The sequence below is a fragment of the Henckelia pumila genome, chromosome 4 (assembly GCF_033568475.1).
Source record: "Henckelia pumila isolate YLH828 chromosome 4, ASM3356847v2, whole genome shotgun sequence".
Classification (NCBI taxonomy): domain Eukaryota; kingdom Viridiplantae; phylum Streptophyta; class Magnoliopsida; order Lamiales; family Gesneriaceae; genus Henckelia; species Henckelia pumila.
In genome coordinates this window covers 49,197,498-49,219,577 of record NC_133123.1, presented here as the reverse complement: position 1 = coordinate 49,219,577, position 22,080 = coordinate 49,197,498, and positions in this window count along the sequence as shown.

Below are 22,080 nucleotides of genomic sequence, written 5' to 3'. Positions count from 1 at the left end.
ACTTCTTGATTATCCTTGTAGGATTGATTGAGGCTAGCGAAAGAAAATTTGGTTCTTCATTGCCAAGGTTTGCGGTAGAAGTTTTTACTATAAGGAATGCAACAGTGATGAGAACACCAGTAGTAGCATATCGATAGATAGACTGACTTCTGTGGACGGTTCATCATTCGATGCATTGGGATGTTGATCGAAGAACATATGGATTCCAGCCAGGGAAGACTGGAAGAGAAGATCGGTTATATCTCGTCAGATACCTCTGAGGGCTTTTTGGAACGAATGGTGTTTAGTAATCCATTTGGTTCCAGTCCTTGAAGATTCTCCACTCGTAGATGGAGAGATTGTCAGATAGACCTTCACCAGAGAATGCCTCGAGTGCCTAAAACATGACAGGTTTCGAGAGTGAGGTCTTTAACCTCGTGCAGAACATGGTTTTGCCGGTATGCTGGTATCGATGCTTTTGGTAGGCATACGGAATACTTCATGTTCAAAAGCATGGTTTAGATACAAGAAGAATGCTGATGGTAGATCGTGAGCAAAAGAAGTCGACTGACATGCACTGACGCAGAGCATAGCTGGTTAGCTAACACGTGCCATTTCTTCGGGGTTCTTCGCTGGAGGACAGGTAGAGAGACTTGGACGGAAGTATGCTTGTATCGATGCGTGTGTCGATTGGAAGCTTCAAGCTCAAGAAGTGAAGACAAGTTCAACGATTTTAAATACTATATTGATGTATTTGTAAACAGTATTTCAGTTGTAATGAATCACCAGAAATTGGTTGTATCAGTTCAAGTTATTGAATGTACATTTTGTTGTATTTTGAATACTGTATGTATTACATATGATTGTAATAAAGGAAATTGTACATAACTTGAAGTAATGATACATGTCTTATTTATTCAAAGATTCGTGTTTGATTACAAGTAATTTTACTAAGTTTGGCTTGGAATTGGTTGCTTGGTAATCAACTAGGATAGCTCATGGATTTTGAGTAAGCCAACGGTAACGGATTGACATGGGGTTATTCTAGGTGTTTTCCTAGGGCTGACCTAATTAGTCGTTTGACTGAGTTAATGCCATTGATGAGGTAATTCATCTGGGAGCATGGAAATATCGATCTTGTTTGGAATTTTGAGTTTTTGTTCTAAGTTGTTTCCTTAGGACGGTAGTCTGATTGACCTGCATAGGTTGAGACTTCGTGATGATGGGATTTCATCGGGATACCAAGTCGAGTATATGCCGAGAGTTGTGGACTATGACCATGACTAGACATGATGGAGCGCGACCCTATGCCATTGTTACTTTGGGAGTCTTTCGTACTTCGGAGAATGCCTGGAAGCCTTCGTGCTTCAGGATTTGGCGGTGGGAAGGCTACTTAGTCTAGAGTTTTGGTAACAGTCACGACGGGGTATGACATTGGATTGGATTCCTGGTTAGGTGTCAGCGGTTTAGATATCATTTGACTGTCGTCAGAAATATTGGTTTGCAGTTTTGTCATAAGAACCAGTCTTGGAGGGATTTTCTTGACAAGTGCGTACTCTGAGCAGATAGTTTTAGCCTATCGAATATTGCTGGACTAGTGGATCTAGTCGGTGTTTGGATGCTCTGGTGATAAGGGCTATTCAGGAGTTGTGTTAGTGAATTTCCTAGAGCATTTGACTCGGGGATGAGTACTTTTCGGCAAGGATAAGTTTTCTTCAGTGATAGATTATATCTGATGATATGGATTGTACATGGCTATTTGAGGCGTGAGGAAAGCGTGAGTTATACCAGTGTACACTTGGTGGTGATTCCAGGTGGTACATTTTGACAGGTTACCTCAGTCTCGATTTGTTGCAATCTTAGCGAGATATATAATTATCAGGAGCATGTTCAGCGTTATCTGGAATCTTTCGGACTTGTATTGTGATTTGAGTTGAACAAGTCCTTATGATAATCTTGAACGAGTATAGACAGTAGTTAGTATGTCTAGACGGATGCCGGCTCGGCACTGGTGATTACTCGTGGTTATTGTCTGACTCTGACAAAGATGAGTGGTTGAATCAGCTGTGATTCTTTTGATTCCAAGTATTTGGGATCTGCGGACGTGTGGCAGGGAGATCATCGATATTGATCATCCATGAGAGTTCATTGATCTGTGATCGTGTGACTAAGGTCGATATCGTCAGGAAGATCGAGAGCTACAGAAGATTGACTTGATCGATCATATTATTCCAATCGGTGTTGATTGGGATGTAGTGAATCAACAAGGGCTGGAAATAGTACTTTAATTATTGTATGCTTGATACAGCGATTCAAGTGTATTTAGGGGATTTTTCATCGCTAAGGATCTTCCGGAATGCGGAGATCTGGACTTTTGGATTCTATGGATCATGAAAGTGGTCATAGGGTGGCTCTTGTGATCGTAGTTCGTTGACAGCGTTGCTGAGATTACTATGGGCGGATTTTGATTTGAGCATTGCTTGGTTTTAGCAATGATTGATTCAGCATGGGAAATAGGATTCAGTGATTGTTCAAGGATTTCCAGTGGACAAATTTTAAAGACTGTTAATCGGAATGATTAGTTTGGGTGCTTCCAGTGGATTTCTTGAGATTTGTTCTTTGGAGGCGCATCGCGCTAAGTTAAGTATTCATCCGGGGAAGCAACAGGTTGTGCAAAGATCTACGTACTCGGTTCGGATGAAAGGGAATGAAACGCTATGTTTATCAACTTGTCTCGAGATATTTGGTGTGTCAGCAGGTCAAGGCAGAGCACCGACGACCTGGAGGTTTGCTTCACAGTCTGCCTATTCCTGAGTGGGAAATGGGAGTTATCACGATGGACTTTTGTGACTCATTTTCCGGTATCCTCGAGGAATTGTGATGCTATCTGGGTTGTGGTGGACCAACTCACCAAGTCAGCGCATTTCATTTTCTGTAGCCGAGAGTACAATGTGGATCATTTTGACTCGGTTATGTATTCAGGAGATCGATCGACTTCAAATCGAGGCCCCAGGTTTACTTCCAGATTTTTGGGGGAGGGTTCGACGTGTAATGGGAATTACTCTCAGCTTGAGTAATGCATATCATCCGGAGACAGATGGTCAATCAGAGCGCACAATCCTTACTTTGAAGGATATGCTGCAAGCAAGTGTTATAGATTTTGGTTCAGTCTGGCCGAATCAGTGCCATTGATTGAGTTCGTGTACAACAACAGCTATCATAGTAGCTTTGGGATGACACCATTTGAGGCGTTGTATGGACGACATTGTCATACTCCACTTTTCTGGGGAAGAAGTGGGGGAGAGACAAACTAAAGGATTGGAGTTAGTCCAGCAGTTAGCAGACATAGTTGATCAGACCAAGAAACGGATTAAGAGTGCACAGGATCATCGGGACAGCTATGCCAGATAATAAGCATGAGCCTTTGCAGCTTGATGCTGGGGGAGAGAATAACTCTGAGAATGTCACCTTTCTGCAGGATTCTTAGATTTGGCCTTAAGAGCAAGTTATCCTCTAGGTTTATGGTTCGTTCGAGAGCATTGGCAATTTGGATTATCAGCTATCTTTGCTACCTTATTTCTCCCAGTATTCACGACGTATTTCACGTATCTCTTTTGCGACGATATGTGGTGGATCAGTCTCATATTCTGCAGCGGTCTGAAATTCAAGAGGATACTGATTTGATTTACGTGGAATGACCTACTCGTATCCTTGATCATAAGGATAAAGTCTTGCGTAATAAAGTTATTCCTCTGATTGTTAGTTCAATGACGACATTGAAGTACTGAGGAAGCTATTTGAGAACTTGAGAGCAGGGTGTGTTCAGAACATCCTGATTTGTTTTCATTCGGTACTTAAGATCGGATTTCGAGGACGAAATATCTTAAGTGGGGGAGAATGTAGTAGCCCATATCCAGAATTAACGATTAATAGTATTTAATCATGTATTTATGTTTGGATTAAGTAAAATATGATTAAGGAAATTCCAGAAGGGTTAACAGAGTCTAGAAATGGATCCAGAACACTCGAAAATGGTTTGGAGGGTCCCAAGATTTGAGTGGGATCGGAACCACCGATCCAGGATCGGAACTTCCGATCTTGGTGAGTTCGGAACCACATCGGAAGCAGGGAGATCGGAACGTCCGATCAGGATCGGAGCTTCCGATGGCTGTCGGTGACAGGTGTGTGGTTGCATGTGGACCAAATTGACACGTAGCGAACGGAGCTTCCGATCGGGGGAACGGAGCTTCCGATCTACACGTTCGGAGCTTCCGATCGAGGAACGGAGCTTTCGATCGATGCCTATAAATATGAGGTCCGAGCTCCTCATTTCTCGCCAATTTCGAGTTCCTCTCCTTCGCCTAGTAGCTCTATTTTAGGGCTTTGGGTACTCGTATTTTAGAGTTGGAGTAGGGAATATATTTTAAGTATAGTCAGACAGTGTCTGACATAGTAGCGGAGCAGTGCTCGAGTAGCGGAGCATTGCTTGTGTAGCGGAGTAGTGCTCGAGGCTGTGGAGCAGCAGTAGGGGTGTGTCCCTAGTTGCGGGATAGTCGCCATCAGTAGGCTGACGACGGACGCAGGTATAGCTATGGTCTCCTTAAATTATTTAGGAGTATGCAATAGCTTAGTTAAGGCTTTTAGCTCTTATTGAATGATGCATGGGTATTTGCATTGTAGACTTGATGATAGGCTTGGAACCTAGAGTGGGACTACTAGGACTGCCTTAGAAAGGTACGTAAGTACTGACTGAGATTGCCAGCGGATATGCATGCTTATATGTTGCATTTATGTGTTTGCATGTTATTATTGTTATGCGGCATATGCATATCATCTTGTGCCTGTACATCTGTATATCTTTCGAGATGAGCCAGTTAGGGTTGCTCAGCCCTGTTAGAACGTTTGATATCGAGTACCCCTAGGTACTGATACCTGAAGGACTCCGTGGTCTGCGTCCGGGATTCGGGAATGAGTGGTCGCACACAGTGGTTAGCTACCCCGATGTGACGAGCTTATATCCCAGGCGCCAGTTTGAGCAGTTGTATACAGTTATCCCAGATATGGATACCCTGTCATTTGCATGCATCATATTTTTATGTTTATCCGTGCTTTCGTATTGAGCTTAGAGCTCACGTCCAGTCTTTTCTGTATATCTGGACACCCTATTCAACGGGGCAGGTGTAGGTGCAGGATTGAGCACCAGGAGCCTGGAGTAGCCAGTAACCTTGAAGACAGCAGGATTAGCTGTAGGTTTTTATTTAATTCGATTGGGTTGTATAAATCGAGTTTGTTAGCCGGTTGTATTCTGCCGGTCTGCTTGTATTTAAGTCTTCCGCAGCTATTTATTTAATGCATGCTTAATTATGCTCTTAACTCTGATTAGGTAGTGGATGCGGGTCGGGTCGCTACAGTCAGTCAACTCCTCAACTCGTCAAAATTCTTCCAACACTCGGCCGACCAAAAAAAAAGAAACATCCTTCCTCATCAACTGCATTAGTGGTCTAGCAACCTATGAGAAATTCTCGATGAATCGCCGATAGTACCCTACTAAACCATAAATCTACGAATCTCTGAAGCTTTTGTAGGACACGACCAGTTCAATATAACTTCCATATTACTTGGGTCCAATAAAACACCATCTTGATAAATGACATGACCAAAGAACACTAGTCGGTCAATCCAGAACTCGTACTTACTGAACTTGGCATACAACTGCTTCTCACGGAGAATCTGAAGTACAAGCCTTAAGTGGTACGCATGTTCATCAACACTGCGCGAGTAGATCAAAATGTTATCAATAAACACCACAAAGAACTTGTCCAAATAACTATGAAAGTCCATGTTCATCATATACATGAATATTGCAGGTGCGTTTTTCAATCCAAAAGGTGTCACTAAAAACTCATTGTGACCATACATAGTACCAAACACAGTCTTCAAAACATCCTCATCTCGAACTTGCAACTGATGATACCCTGACATCAAGTCAATCTTGGAGTACACAGAAGTACCTTAAATTTAGTCGAACAGATCATCAATGTGCGGTAAAGGATACTTGTTCTTGATCGTCACTTGGTTCAACTACATGTAGTCGATACAGAGATGCATAGAACCATATTTCTTCTTGAAGAATAGCACTAGCACTCCCCAATGTGAAACGCTCAGTCAAATGTTACCCTTATCCAAAAAATCTTGCAACTGCTGATGCAACTCTCTCGTCTCTGATGGCACCAAATGATAAGACGCATGATAAATCGGTGTCATCCCCAGCACAAGCTCGATCCCAAACTCAACCTCTCGGACTGGAGAAAACCCTGAAATCTCATGAGGAAAAACATCTGGGACTCGCAAACAACTGGAAACTCCTCAATAGTCTTGCTCCTTGTGGACGTGACAATCGCATAGATAAGGTAGTATTCCCCGCTTGCCTCCAAAGCCCGACATTCTCTCAGAGCTGATACCAAAGGCATAGGGGTTCGCGCTCCCTCATCATAGAAAAACCAACTATCTCCCTCAATCGTATGAAACTGAACAATCTTCTGGTAACAGTCCACAGTAGCTCGATAAGAAGTTAAAATGTCGATACCCAAGATAAAATCAAAATCCTCCATCTATAATATCATAAGATTTGCCGATAACTCAAATCCCTTAAACTCTAAAGATCGCCCAAGACTACACGCTTGGCTAAGGCCAAATGACCAGTCGAGGTAGACACAGAAAGCACTACGTCTAAAGATACATACGGTAATCTATGATTCTTAAAAAAACGTGCGGAAATGAATGTATGCAATGCAGTATCAATGATAACGAACTTAGGAATACCAAAAAAAATAAATATACATGCGATGACATCCCCGTTCTCCTTCTGAACCTGATCTTGGCTCAAAGCAACAACCTGTACTGGAAAACGAGGCCTCTGGTTGGTGCTTCCAATAGAATGTCCTGATGGCCTATGCGGAACTGATGCTTGGGAACCAGAACCATATGCTGATCCTCCAACAGATTGCGGACAAGCTCTCTTCATGTGGCCCACCTTTCCACAACGAAAGAAAGCACCTGCCGCTCCATGACACTTCTCAGATGAATGATGTCTTCCACAGTGATCACACTAACCTTTATTCTTCCCAAAGTGGAATACACCACCACCAGAACACGAATAAGAAGAATATGCGCCAGGCTTCTTGAAAGACTAGAGTTTAGGCCCCAAATAGTTGCATGACCGGAAGGAAGAGAAAGAACTGTTATGCTGGATACATTTTTCCGCCTGTTGACATCAATTAACCAGCCCATCATAAAATGTCAGATCATCACAAATAGACACTAGGTTGTGAATCTCTGGTTTTAGGCCCTAAAGAAAGTGATCTTACTTGGCCTCCGAGCTGGCAGCAACATACAGGAAATACGACAACTCCTCAAAGAATTTATGTGATAATCGTCTATCGACATGCTTCCCTACCTCAGATTCAGCAGCTCGTTTGTCTTAGCCTGGCAGAGTGCAAGAGAAAAATACATCTTCCGAAACCCTATACAGAACTTGGGCCAAGTAGCTACGTCTCGCTCAAATACCATGGGCGCAGAAGTGAACTTCCACAACTTGGAAACACTCTCTTCCAGTAAAAGTTGACCCTCTCCATCCACTGCTCTTCGGTGCAGTGGAAAACCTGAAAGCAACTATCCATGCATTCCAAACAGTTCTCCGCAGGCTTTGGAGTTTTTCCACCCACTAGCGGCTTCGGCCCCATCTGATCAAACTTATGCATGTCAAAACGACGTCTGTCATACCGGTGGTGTCGGTGTCCATGATGATTATATCGCTCCTCATCATCTCCCCAACGTCAATCATTGCTCCCATAACTCTCGTCTCCACGGTCTACCATCTACAAAAGCAACATAAATTAACCACAAAACTGCTTTCCTAAATCCCCAATCTCAATGCATGTTCTGATACCATAAATGTAGTGAACCGCTCCGAAATAACTTACTAATCAAAATTGAAATTGCAATAAATATCTTAAAGAAAAATAATCTATTTATAACCAGCAGAAACTCGCAAAATACAACAATACAACTGATGGAATACAGCCAGTACCGAAATCAACTGTAGATAATTGTTCTACAATCTGATCTAATGACAGTACAAAAATTAACAAACAAAAACCTGGTACGGGACAATCCCCACACCACTGCAGCTCAAATACCACTACCTTCCAGTCCATTCAACCTAAGCCCTGCCCAGTGGATTGGGTTGACCAGTGCCAAAAACCAAGGACGTGAGCTAACAATGCTCAGTACGAATGTATGAGTATACACTTGCTATGAATGTTAATGCAAATGAACAAGTACCGGAAATCTATCATTGTAGAAAACTCTGCTTAGACAAAAGACACCGTGGTATGTAGCACATCGGGCAGTCGCATCAAGAGGTGGCTCCCATACCAAAAAGAATACGTGGATATAGGCGACCTGATGTGAATCCACGGATCTAAACATCCACTGAATAACTCAAGGCTGAGCGACCCCACTACTGGTATTAACAAGGTACAGGCTCAACATGATAATGCATGCAACATAATATACGTGACATAATATATGCACATAAGTCATGCCATATAAACAATGAAAACATAGAACATGCATACTTAATCAGGATATCTCGAATAGTACGTATGTACTTTTAATCAAGCAATCAAGCAACGTAGCCACTTGGGTACTCAGGTCCAAGCCTATAAGAATATAATCATCATATCACTTACTATCTACTAAAATCCTTAACTAAACTAATACCTACTCACAGAATCTAATAAGATTATAGACTTATACATGCATCCGTCGTTAGTCTTTTGATGGCGATGGCCTTAAAACCTATGCACACCTTCGCTACGATCTCGGTAGCACCTCGCTATCGACTGGCCCTCAAGACGATGCCCGGAATCCTTCAGATACCACAAAAATGAGAGAGAGAGAGAGAGAGAGAGAGAGAGAGAGAGAGAGAGAGAGAAAAGAGTGAATTGGTGAGTGAAAGTGATGCTCTCGAACCCTACTTATAGACGAAAATTGGAACCATCGATTTTACGTTCGGAGCCTCCAATCTCTAGCCAACGAACGTATGTCCCTGATTGGACAACACACTACCGACAAAGTTCAAACCTTCCGAACTCTCTCTAGTAAACTTACAAATCAGAAAGCTCATACTTTCTTATTCTAAGGTGATCGGACCTTCCAATCGTGAGTTCGGAGCTTCCGTACTCACCTTCTGCCTCCGAAGTACATCGCTGCTTCCAAACTGGTTCAGTTCTTCCGAGCTACTCTTTGGAACTGTCCAATAACATGAACCCATGGAACCATTTCCGATCATTTCGAATCCAAATTTCAAAAACTAAAATCCAAGTAGAAATATTTTAATCATGTTTTGACCAATTAAACAGGTTTAGGTAGTTGATTAGCTTAATTAAAAATCGGGCTACTACACTCATTATTTCCAATTGTCCACAAGTTAGGGCTGAGCGACCCTACTATAAAGGGCTATCTCGAAGGAGATACGGCTAACGTGATACATGTACTTGCAGCATATGAAAACTAATACATGCATATCATGGCAGATAAAATGCAACACATAAGAATGCTTAAGCAGTTGTATATCTCAGTAAGAACTTACATACCTCAATAGGTCAAGTCTAGGTGAGCAACCTAGTATCCAAGCCTATAATAAAATATATACCGTATCACTCATACAATTCTAAAAGTCTTAACTAAGCTATTAGATACTACAAACTTATCAAGGATCTCGAAATATTACATGCATCCGTCGTTAGCCCATTGATGGTGATTGCCTCAAACTCAAGGCACAACTTCACTACGATCCCGGTAACGTCTCGCTATCACCCGACCCTCGATACAATGCCTAAATTCCTTAGAACTACGATTGATATGAGAGAGGGAAAATGTTTGGTGTGATTGAAAATGGCAGCCTCGGCCATCTATTTGTAGCCAAAAGTTCGGACGTTCCGATCTGTGGTTCGGAGCTTCCGATCGTGCCTTCGGAGCTTCCGATCTCTATTAACCAAATGCATGTCCTGTGATTGGACAATTCAATGTTGTAGGCTGAGTTCAGACCTTCCGAACTGCCTCGAGTCAAATCACCAATCAAAAACCTTTATCCTATCTATTTGAGGTAGTTTGGATGTTTCGATCTCATGTTCGGAGCTTTTGAACTACTCGGTGCTTCCGAACACCACCTTTGCCCTCCAAACTAGTTCGGATCTTCCGAACTTTCCATGATCTAGTTCGGACTTTTCGAACAACTCGGACCCTTGATGTCCTTTTCGGCTATTTTCGAACGTCGTGAATCCAATTTTCTACTTATTTTCTTTAATTAAGGGTTCCAAGATTATGTTTTAACCATTTAAACATGCTTAGATAGTTTAATTACTTAATGAGGAATTAGATTATTACATGGCCTGTCCTGTCCCGCCAAGTGGTGGGTTGTGGGCCAACCCGCCTCAACCCACCAAATATAACTAATAATTGACAGGCTGGCCCTCACCAGTCACCCAATAAACAGGTTGGGTTGCTAATTCCCAATCTGCCCAAATAGTGGGCCGCCCTGCCCCATCCCGCTATCCAATGGATTTTTGTGGGTTGCGGGCTGGCTTGTCCCGTAGGCTCATTTTGACAAATCTAATTGTTATATTGGTGAAATTTTATGCTACACCGAGTTTTTTTCACTCTACCTTTTATTGGGCAGTCGGCCCGCGCTACCAAATTATGGATTTTGGCAAACTGGACGGTCTATTTTGACAACTCTAACAATAAAAAACAACTATAGAAAATTCTTTTTCTCCTTTCAAAACCCAATTGCAAAATGGATTGTTCGAGTTTTTTGACATTAAACTGATGTAAATTGTGTAAGGCCCGGGATTAATTAGAAATTAATCCGAATTTAATTTGATTTTAATCCGAGTATATTTAATTTGGGAATATTTAGAATTTTGATTTAAATTCTAATATTCTTAAATTATTTAGGATTGAAATTGAATTAAAATAGGGGTCGAGGACCAAATTGCAATTATTGAAAAGATGAGGGACTAAAGTGCAATTTTGGTTGAAAGTTATCTGATTTAATTATACTTATCAGCATGATACGTGTAGGAAATAGAATTTCTTCAGAAGTGAAGAACAGAGCAAGCCGAGATCTTTCGTTTCTTTTGATTTTCCGATCTTCAAATCCTTATAACTTTTGCACCGGTTATCCGATTTCGATTCCGTAAATTGTTCTGGAATCCTTACGACGAGGGCTTTGATCTCATGTAAGTTTTATGTTATGATATTTGGATTTCGAAATCAATAAAGGGCAGATATCAGATGTTTCGTTATTGATTGTGTTCTTGAATTTGTATCGCTTCTATTTTTGAAACCGGATCAAAGTTGAATGATTGAATGTTGTGGATATGACTTCTAGCATGTATATCGATGAGTATAGCTGCTGATATGATGTTATGTGACTGAGTTTTATAAGATATATGCTGATATATGAATTTGAGTTACAAGTTTCAAAGTCGGGATTTACGTCGGTTATCGAATTTCAATCGCTACGCCGTTTAATAGAGTTTTTGGACTGTTTTGATATTCGATAGCTAAGCTGAAACACTTATTTTGATGATGTGAATGTTATGGAATTTTATTCTTCCGTTTCAGTCGAGTTTGGAAGGCCAACGACTCGAGACAACGACTTTGAACCGAAGAAAGTGGATTGAGGTTCGAAATGAGTTTGATTGACGATCGATTACTGGTTTTGATTCTATAGCGACCCGACCCGGATCTACTACCTAATCAGAGTTAAGAGCATAATTAAGCATGCATTAAATAAAATCGTTGCGGAAGACTTAAATACAAGCAGACCGGCAGAATACAACCGGCTAACAAACTCGATTTATACAATCCAATCGAATTACATAGATAAAAACCTACAGCTAAATACTACTGTCTTCAAGGTCACTGGCTCCTCCAGGCTCCTGGTGCTCAATCCTGCACCTACACCTGCCCCGTCGAATTGGGTATCCATATACACATAAAATACTGGACATGAGCTCTAAGCTCAATATGAAAGCACGGATAAACATACAAATATGATGCATGCAAATGACAGGGTATCCATATCTAGGATAACTGTATACGAACTACTCAGACTGGCGCCTGGGATATAAGCTCGTCACATCGGGGTAGCAAACCACTGTGTGCGACCACTCATTCTCGAATCACGGATGCGGACCATGGAGTCCTTCAGGTATCAGTACCTAGGGGTACTCGATATCAAACGTCCTAACAGGGCTGAGAAACCCTAACTGGCTCATCTCAAAAGATATACAGATGTACAGGCACAAGATGATATGCACATGCCGCATAACAATAATAACATGCAAACACATAAATGCAACATATAAGCATGCATATCCGCTGGCAATCTCAGTCAGTACTTACGTACCTTTCTAAGGCAGTCCTAGTAGTCCCACTCTAGGTTCCAAGCCTATCATCAAGTCTACAATGCAAATACCCATGCATCATTCAATAAGCGCTAAAAGCCTTAACTAAGCTATTGCATACTCCTAAATAATTTAAGGAGACCATAGCTATACCTGCGTCCGTCGTCAGCCCACTTATGGCGACTATCCCTCAACTAGGGCACTCCCCTGCTGCAAATCCACAGCCTCAAACACGGCTCTACAACACGAGCACTGCTCCGTTACTATGTCAGACACTGTCTGACTATACTAAAACAAATATCCTACTCCAACTCTAGAATAAGAGTACCCAAAGCCATAAAATAGGACCACGAGGGTGAAGGAGAGAATTCGGAATTGGCATGAAATGAATTCCTCGGACCTTATATTTATAGACATCGATCGGAACCTCCGATCCTCGATCGGAACCTCCGATCCTCGATCGGAACTTCCGATCCTTGATCGGAACGTCCGATCCTGCCATCGGAGCTTCCGAACATCCTTATCTGCCACATGTCAAAATCTCACTGGTTGACTTCGGATAGGGGTGATCGGAGCTTCCGATCCTATTCGGAGCTTTCGATCAACCACACATCATGGATGACGTAATTCGATCGGAGCTTCCAATCGTTCATCGGAGCTTCCGATCACCTTCGGAGCATTCGATCCTAACTTCGGATCTTCCGATCTGTCTGACCCACCGGACCATTTCTGATCATTTTGGGTCTATTTCCAGGCTCCGTTAATCCATTTAGAAGTCTCCTTAATCACGTTTTACTAAATCTAACATGATCACACGATAATTACTCATTATCGTTAATTCTGGATATGGGCCACTACATTCCCACCACCTTAAAAGGATTTCGTCCTCGAAATCTAAGGTAAACCTCGGGACTATAGTATAAACCATTCGTCCAATTCATTAGTAGTTCCAGTTCAAAACATCTGGTCAAATAGCCTTCGACAATACCAAACCTCGCTAAACCTACAAGGTTTGTTCATTCACTGAACCACATCAGAACATAAACTCGCACGCTTTTAACGATCACTCTGGAAATCACTGCCTTCTTATCAGCAATCCTACGAGAATCGAGTAACACTACTGACTATCGTCAGTTATCCATCGATAACCGCAACAACACGGCACCTTCGGTCCAAATTTCCGACTGTATCAGCCACACTGCCTACAAATCTTAGCGATGACACTCTTGCTAAGATTGTAACTAGCCATCAGCTATTCTCTAGACATGCACGAACTCCATCGCTGCCCACGATAAAACCAGATACAACACATTGTATTTCACTAGAGTAACGATAACATCGCATCCCTTGACATTATCGCAAAGCTCTAAACAAATCGATCTAGATTCGACTCTCGGTCAAATCCTAGATATCCCTTTTTCAAGAACTCGTGTGGGTTACTTTTTATCACGAAGGGTAAAATTTATCTTCCAAAATAGTACTTTATGCGAATAGAAATGGAAACTACCGGCCACCAGCTCGCAGAGCAATCGCACCACTGCACACGACTCTAACCATCTGAAACCCTCAGACTGATTGCAATAAACCTTGATCCGAATCTCGCTATCGTAGATAGCATCTACTCAATCGTATTAGTCATCCTTCCATGGATAACAACAAAATCCTGACAATTCCTGGCGTTATAGTACGTACTTTCAGTACTCACTTTTCTCAATGAATGTTTCCCAAAGAGTACCAACTAAGTAAATAGATGACAAAATCTCTGCTTATTAACCCCAATTGCTACAAAATCCTTGTACACAATTTCTTGTTTTAATTCACTATCATCCTGCTGAAACTCCTAGATAGACCAACACCATCCTCAGCAGTAGTCTATATCAGATGCTTACTTCTATCTCAAAACTAGAAATAGTATCGACGAAAATGATTCCGGTTAATCCTGTTCCAGATAACCAAATCCTTGGCTCCCTAGCGGGGATAACCAAACGGATTCAACTAGATCCCGCACAAAATCTATCAATACTAGCGGCAATCCCGCTATCTCAACCTCTCAATGACACAGCATATCAGAACGCACTGGGATATCAGTGACAACAATCCTGCCAGACTCAGAAACACAAGTCTCAGCTGTTGTCTCATCCCATGAAACAACTAATTCAAACCTGCTAATGTTCATTGAAATCCATAAGCACTTGTCGAATCGCCTCTCAAGAACAAATCTAGAGAAATCTGCTGGAAGCATCCCAAGCAGAACACTCTGACCAACAGTCTTCAAAATTCGTCCACTGACAAACCTGGGACAATCACTGAATCATATTTCCTCAAACTGAATAATTCATTGCTAACACAAAGCAATGCTCAGATCAAAATCCGTCACTGGTAGCCGAAGCAACGTTACCAACAACTACGATCACAAGAGCCAACTAATGACCACTTTCGTGATTCGCAGAATCCAAAAGTCTCGATTCCCGTATTCCTGGAGATCCCTTAGCGACTAAAGAATTTCCTAAATGCACGTGAATCGTTATATCAAACCATACCATACTTAAAGTACCATTCCCAGTACTTCTTGATTCACTATATCCCATCTATACCGATTGGAATAATCTGATCAATAAAATCGATATACTGTAGCTCTCGCCATGCCTGACGATATCAACCCTAATCAGACAATCACTGATCAATGAAACTCTCATGGCTCGATCAATATCGATGATCTCACTGCCACACGTCTGCATATCCCAAATACTTGAAATCAAAAGAATCACAGCTGATTCAACCACTCATCTTTGATAGAGTCAGACAACAGTTACAAGTAGTCACTAGTGCTAAACCTGCACCAGTCTAGACATACTATCACTGTCTATCTTCATCCAAGATGATCATAAGGACTTGTTAAACCCATGCCGCAATACAAGTCCGAAATATTTCAACTATCGTTGAACATACTCCTGATAACTATATCTCTTGCTAAGACTGCAACAAATCGATACTGAGGTTACTTGCCGCGGTGTCTGACCATGTTAATCGGTGTGAATAAATTCAACTAGCAAGTGTACCAGGACAAGTAATAATATAGTGGACAAAGGTCCAAGTGTCGAACCCACAGGGACTGTATAAAAATGATTACCAAAATCTATTTATTTCTACTTAATCTAGACTAATGAAAAAGGATTATTTCAGATTTTAAACTAATGAATAAAATTGCAAATAAAATTAAATTAAATAAAAACGCAGCAGAAAACTTTGGATTAGTTCAAATTTGGGAAAAACTTCGATCAAGGACACACGTAGGTACCAGACAATTCACACAACAAGCAATCTATCGAAGATATCAGACTTAATTATAATTTACGGGAATTTTCCTAAATTGTTCGAAAGACTATTTCTAGAACAATCAAACCTATTCAAATTTGACGGATTAATATTTCATAATTCTAATCAAATCCAAATGCATAAACACTGTGAAAATTCAGTAAACACCTAAACCGCATAATGAAACCGAATTCTATTTCTAGTCAGTTTTACACTATGTTGAAAACCAAAGTGATCGAATTCGAAACCTCCTCTTTACAAATTGGAATCGATTAACAAGCAAACAAATAACTGGCCAAGAAATTTGTAAGGCAAAGATAAATCTGATAATCAATAAACTCAATTAAGTCTGAAAATCTCAAATAAATAAATCAAGTTTTTACATAAACTGTCTGGCCCAATCACGTGGCCTTGATCGAAATAAAGAAAAACTACTCACAATTCATAATTCAAAACCAAGTTTTAATCATGAATTGACAAATAAAATAAAATAAAAGAGAAGAGAAAAATCTCCCAAGCCTGTGCCGTAGCCGCCTCTCGAAATCTCCTCTAAAATTCTGGAAAATTTGTGGAACCCTTGTAAAATAATAAAAACTCCTATTTATAGTGTTTGGAAAGCCTTAAAAATTAATTTCCTAGTTGAAATATAATTTTTAGAATTTTATGGCCCGTCGACACGCGCGCGTGCGCCTTGGAGTCCTTGCGCGCGCGCAATTATATAAAACAGTGGCCCAAACTTCCTCCCTCGCGCGCGCGCAAGAAATAGTCCCGCTCGCGCGCTCTCCACTCACGAATCTCTGGAATTTTCTTCTGCGCGCGCGCGAGATAATGCCCTCGCGCGCGCGCGTTATTTATTTGTTGAACATGCGCGATAGCGCTGCTTCTTGCGCCAACCACAGCCATAAAGCGCGATAGCGCTAATTCTTGTGCTAACAACTTGTTTCTCAGCGCGTTAGTGCTTCTCCCATGCTTATCAGTGCCTAGACAAGGGCAAACGCGCAACAACTCTCATCATCAACGCAACCTTCAACCTGCTCCGAGCGACGATTTTGAAAAATTCATATCTTGAGTTCTAGCCGTCGGATTGACCTAAAATTTGGACTGCAGCTTCAAAACATCTTGAAATTAATTCTGACCTGTAGAGATCGGATTTGGGTCTCTCAAAAATTAAATATGATTTTTAGATCAAGGCTGCTCCGTTATTTGATCTTCAAAAATCTAATTTCCTACAAAATTAACCGGGGAAGTGAAATACACACATGAACTAAAACACATAAAAACACATAAAAATAATATGAATACACACAAAAATATATATAAAAATATCACAAACTAATGCATACAAACTGCACTTATCAACACCCCCATACATAACTCTTGCTCGCCCTCGAGCAAGACATGCAAAAACAAAATGCAAACAAAAACATAAGTAATGACAAGTCATGAATGTGCACAGCCTCTGAGAAGTTCAATTACCAACAAAAATCACAGACATGCTCTCAACTTTTCATAATACACTTTCGATTTTACGTAAACGTGTGTGTGTGAAATGTCATTTCAGTTTCATACAACTTAGACCGAATTCGTCTCAAATCTGCTTAGCAACCTATGACAAATCAGTGCAAGTTTCACTTTTCAAGTGTCCATTCATTCCAACGATCTCTAGACATACCCACCTCCCTTGAGATAATGAATTACACACCTCCGGATTTTGCACCCGGTATTGCATTAGCCCCAATAATTACCCGCTGACTTAGCTACAACTGGATAGGATATGAAAAATCATTCTATTTTTTCTTTCTAATCCCCTCATCTATAGCCCGGATGGATCATCAATCCCATTTAACCCGCATACTTAGCCTTAAATTTAATCTTTTATAGGATTTTAATCCTTTCAAGGCCCGGATGGAATTGTATAAAACTCTTTTTTTTTTCTCTAGGTGCACCCAAGATCATAAGTGTAAACTAGAGCCTCATCAAAATTCATAGTACACAATCAAGATTCACAAACCACCTATTGTCGTGCAATGGTCAAACAGACAAAAACTTCATCAAATCTTTTGTTACAGTCCACTGGTCTAACATTAGTGCTTAAAAATATTCACGGTTCAACCTACAGTTTCTCATGTGAAGCCAAGAGCAAAATTTTTCAAAAATTTTTTTTTTTTTTTTTAACATAACTTCATCATCAGTGGCTATCATGACTCATCCTACTCATGCAATGCAAACAACAACAAAAACACACTATATGCAAACAAAAACGAAACACGACAAATGCAAAACAAACACATAAATGCTATAAATTAGTCTACCCCCTCATACTTATCCAAAGCATTGCCCTCAATGCTTCAGAACAATGAACAGAATGCAAACAAACACACAATGTAATGAAAAACAGAAATAACACTCCCCTGGTTTTCGATGCATTCTCTTCCTTCTTGATAGTATCCTCTGGAACGGTATCAGTAGTCTAGATTATCGGCGGGCACGACCAACTGGCATGGGAAAGAAACAATAATCAAATAAAAACAAAAATAAAAACCAAAAACATAATAAAAAAAACAAAAACACTGGGTTGCCTCCCAGTCAGCACTAAATTTATAGTCTATAGCCCGACTATACTCCTCTTTGAGTGGTGAAATTCAAGGTGGTATATCCACCGTCTGTGAAAAACTCGAATCAGTCCTGCACTTGCATGATACATCATTAAAGAACTTGTGCAAGGGATTAATTCCTGTAGACAACTGCACCTGCAGACATGCACCAACATCATGCATCTCATCAACCAAACGAATAACAGAACAAGATTTCAAAATTGGGCTCTCAGTAGCCGACTTAGACATAGTAAAAACTACTTGTTCATCGTTCAATCTCAGAACCAACTCTCCCTTCTCAACATCAACTAGGGCTCTACTAGCAGCAAGAAAAGGACGCCCTAAAATCAGTGGAACCTCACAGTCCTCATCCATGTCAAGAATAACAAAATCTACAGGGTATATAAAGTGTTCTATCTTGACTAGAATATTTTCCACTACTCCTCTTGGATATTTAATAGAACCATCAGCAAATTTAAGAGAGATAGCAGCAGGTTCTATATTTTTAACTCCTAATTTTTGAGCAACAGAATAAGGCATTAAATTAATGCTCGACCCAAGATCACACAACACATTCTCAAAAGACAAACTTCCAATATGACAGGGTATAGAAAAACTCCCTGGATCCTGAGATTTTGTTGGAAGCTTCTTTTGCAACACCGCCGAGCACTCTTCCTTCATTGTGACTTGCGTAAGATCATTCAGCTTCTTTTTATTTTTCAGCAAGTCTTTCAGAAACTTTGCATATCTCGGCATCTGAGCTAAAGCATCTGCAAAAGGTATGTTAATATGCAGTTTCTTGAAAATTTCAAGAAATTTCTTAAATTGATAATCAAATAATAGTTGCTTAGCTCTAAGAGGGAAAGGTAAAGTAGATAAATCAACATTTTTATTAACTTCAAATTTTGCAGTCTTACCTTTCTTACCTGTCGTGGAGGATTTTTTTGTACGCACCTCCTCTTTTTCTTCATCAATTTTCGGCCCTTCCACAGCCTTCTCGTCTTCCGATTGCTTCTCAGACTGTTCAGATTGTGATCTCGTCACTACCATAATTGCATTCACGCTTTTGGGATTGAGCTCAGTGTTGCTCGGTAGAGATCCAGTAGGACGATTTGACAATTGGGAAGCAATTTGACCCATCTGACTTTCCAACCTCTGCATCATAGCTTCTTGATTTTGTAAACGAGCCTCAGTACCCGCCACATATTTCATCATTATTTCCTCGAAGCTCGGCTTCTTCTCCTCTTGCTTGGACTGCCAGTTCTGATTATAATTATTGTTGTAGGACTTGTACGGCTGCCGTCCTTGATTTCCCATAAAATTTACAGCATAAACTTCAAAAAACTGCTGATCCTCTTTCAGATTCCCTTGTGTTGGCACTGTTTTCATGAGTGCCACTTGATGTGTTAGAGAGTCGATCTTAGCGTTCAGGGCCATCAAAGCATCGACCTCTAGAATTCCACCCTTCTTTTCCTTCTTTACATCCGGCCACCCAATATTACTCTCTGCCATGTTGCCAATGATCTCCCAAGCTTCAGCTGGCGTCTTCCTGAATAAGCATCCATAATGCCCTCGCGCGCGCGCGTTATTTATTTGCTGAAAATGCGCGATAGCGCTGCTTCTTGCGCCAACCACAGCCATAATCTTGCGCCAACCACAGCCATAAAGTGCGATAGCGCTAATTCTTGTGCTAACAACTTGTTTCTCAGCGCGTTAGCGCTTCTCCCATGCTTATCAGCGCCTATACAAGGGCAAACGCGCAACAACTCTCATCATCAGCGCAACCTTCAACCTGCTCCGAGCGATGATTTTGAAAAATTCATATCTTGAGTTCTAGCCGTCGGATTGACCTGAAATTTGGACTGCAGCGTCAAAACATCTTGAACTTCATTCTGACTTGTGGAGATCGGATTTTGATCTCTCAAAAATTAAATATGATTTTTAGATCAAGGCTGCTCCGTTATTCGCTCTTCAAAAATCTAATTTCCTACAAAATTAACCGGGGAAGTGAAATATAGACACATGAACTAAAACACATAAAAACACATAAAAATAATATGAATACACACAAAAATATATATAAAAATATCACAAACTAATGCATACAAACTGCACTTATCAGTGTCCCACCTGAAATCAACACCAAGTGTACACTGGCATAAATCACGCTATCCTCACGCCTCAAATAGTCAAGTACAATCCTTAACATCGGATATAATCTATCACTGAAGGAAACCATCAATGCTGAAAACTACTCATCCCCGAGTCAAATGTTTCAGGAATTTCACAAACCCATCTCCTGGATAATCCTTATCACAAGAGTATCCAAATACCGACTAGATCCACTTAGTCTAGAATTATTCAATAGACTAAAACTGTCTGCTCAGAGTACGCACTCGTCAAGGAAAAATCCCTCCAAGACTGGTCCTTATGACAAAAACTGCAAACCAATATCTCTGACGACAGTCAGACGATATCTAGACCGCCGATACCTAACCAGGCATCCAATCCAATGTCATACCCCGTCGTGGCTGTTACCAAAACTCTAGACTAAGTAGCCTTCCCACCGCCAAATCCTGAAGCACGAAGGCTTCCAGGCATTCTCCGAAGTACGAAAGACTCCCAAAGTAACACTGGCATAGGGTCGCGCTCCATCATGTCTAGTCATGGTCATAGTCCACAATTCTCGGCATATACTCGACTTGGTATCCCGATGAAATCCCATCATCACGAAGTCTCAACCTATGAAGGTCAATCAGACTACTGTCCTAAGGAAACAACTTAGAACAAAAACTCAAAATTCCAAACAATATCAATATTTCCATGCCCCCAGATGAATTACCTCATCAATGGCACTAACCCAGTCAAACGACTAATTAGGTCAGCCCTAGGATAACACCTAGACTAACCCCATGTCAATCCGTTACCGCTGGCTTACTCAAAATTCATGAGCTATCCTAGTTGATTACCAATCAACTAATTCCAAGCCAAACTTTATAAAATTACTTGCATTCAATCACGAATTGCTGAATAAGTAACACATGCATCATTACTTCAAGTTATGTACAATTCCCTTTATTACAATCCCATGTAATACATACAGTATTCAAAATACAACAAAATGTACATCCAATAACTTGAACTGATACAACCAAATTCTGATGATTCATTACAACTGAAATACTGTTTACAAACACATCAATACAGTATTTAAAATCGTCGAACTTGTCTTCACTCCTTGAGCATGAAGCTTCCAATCGACACACGCATCGATACAAGCATACTTCCGTCCAAGTCTCTCAACATGTCCTCCAGCAAAGAACTCCGGAGAAATGGCACGTGATAGCTAACCAGCTATGCTCTGCGTCAGTGCATGTCAGTCGACTTCTTTTGCTCGCGATCTACCATCAGCGTTCTTCTTGTATCCAAATCATGCTTTTGAACATGAATTTTCCCGTATGCCTACCAAAAGCATCGATGCAAGCATACCGGCAAAACCATGTTCTGCATGAGTTTACAGACCTTACGCTAGGAACCCGTCATGCCTTAGGAATTCGAAGCATTCCCTGGTAAAGGTCTATCTGACAACCTCTCCAACTACAAGTGGAGAATCTTCAAGGACTGGAACCACATGGATTACTAAACACCATTCATTCCAAAAAGCCCTCAGAGATATCTGACGCGATATACTCGATCTTCCCTTCCAATCTTCC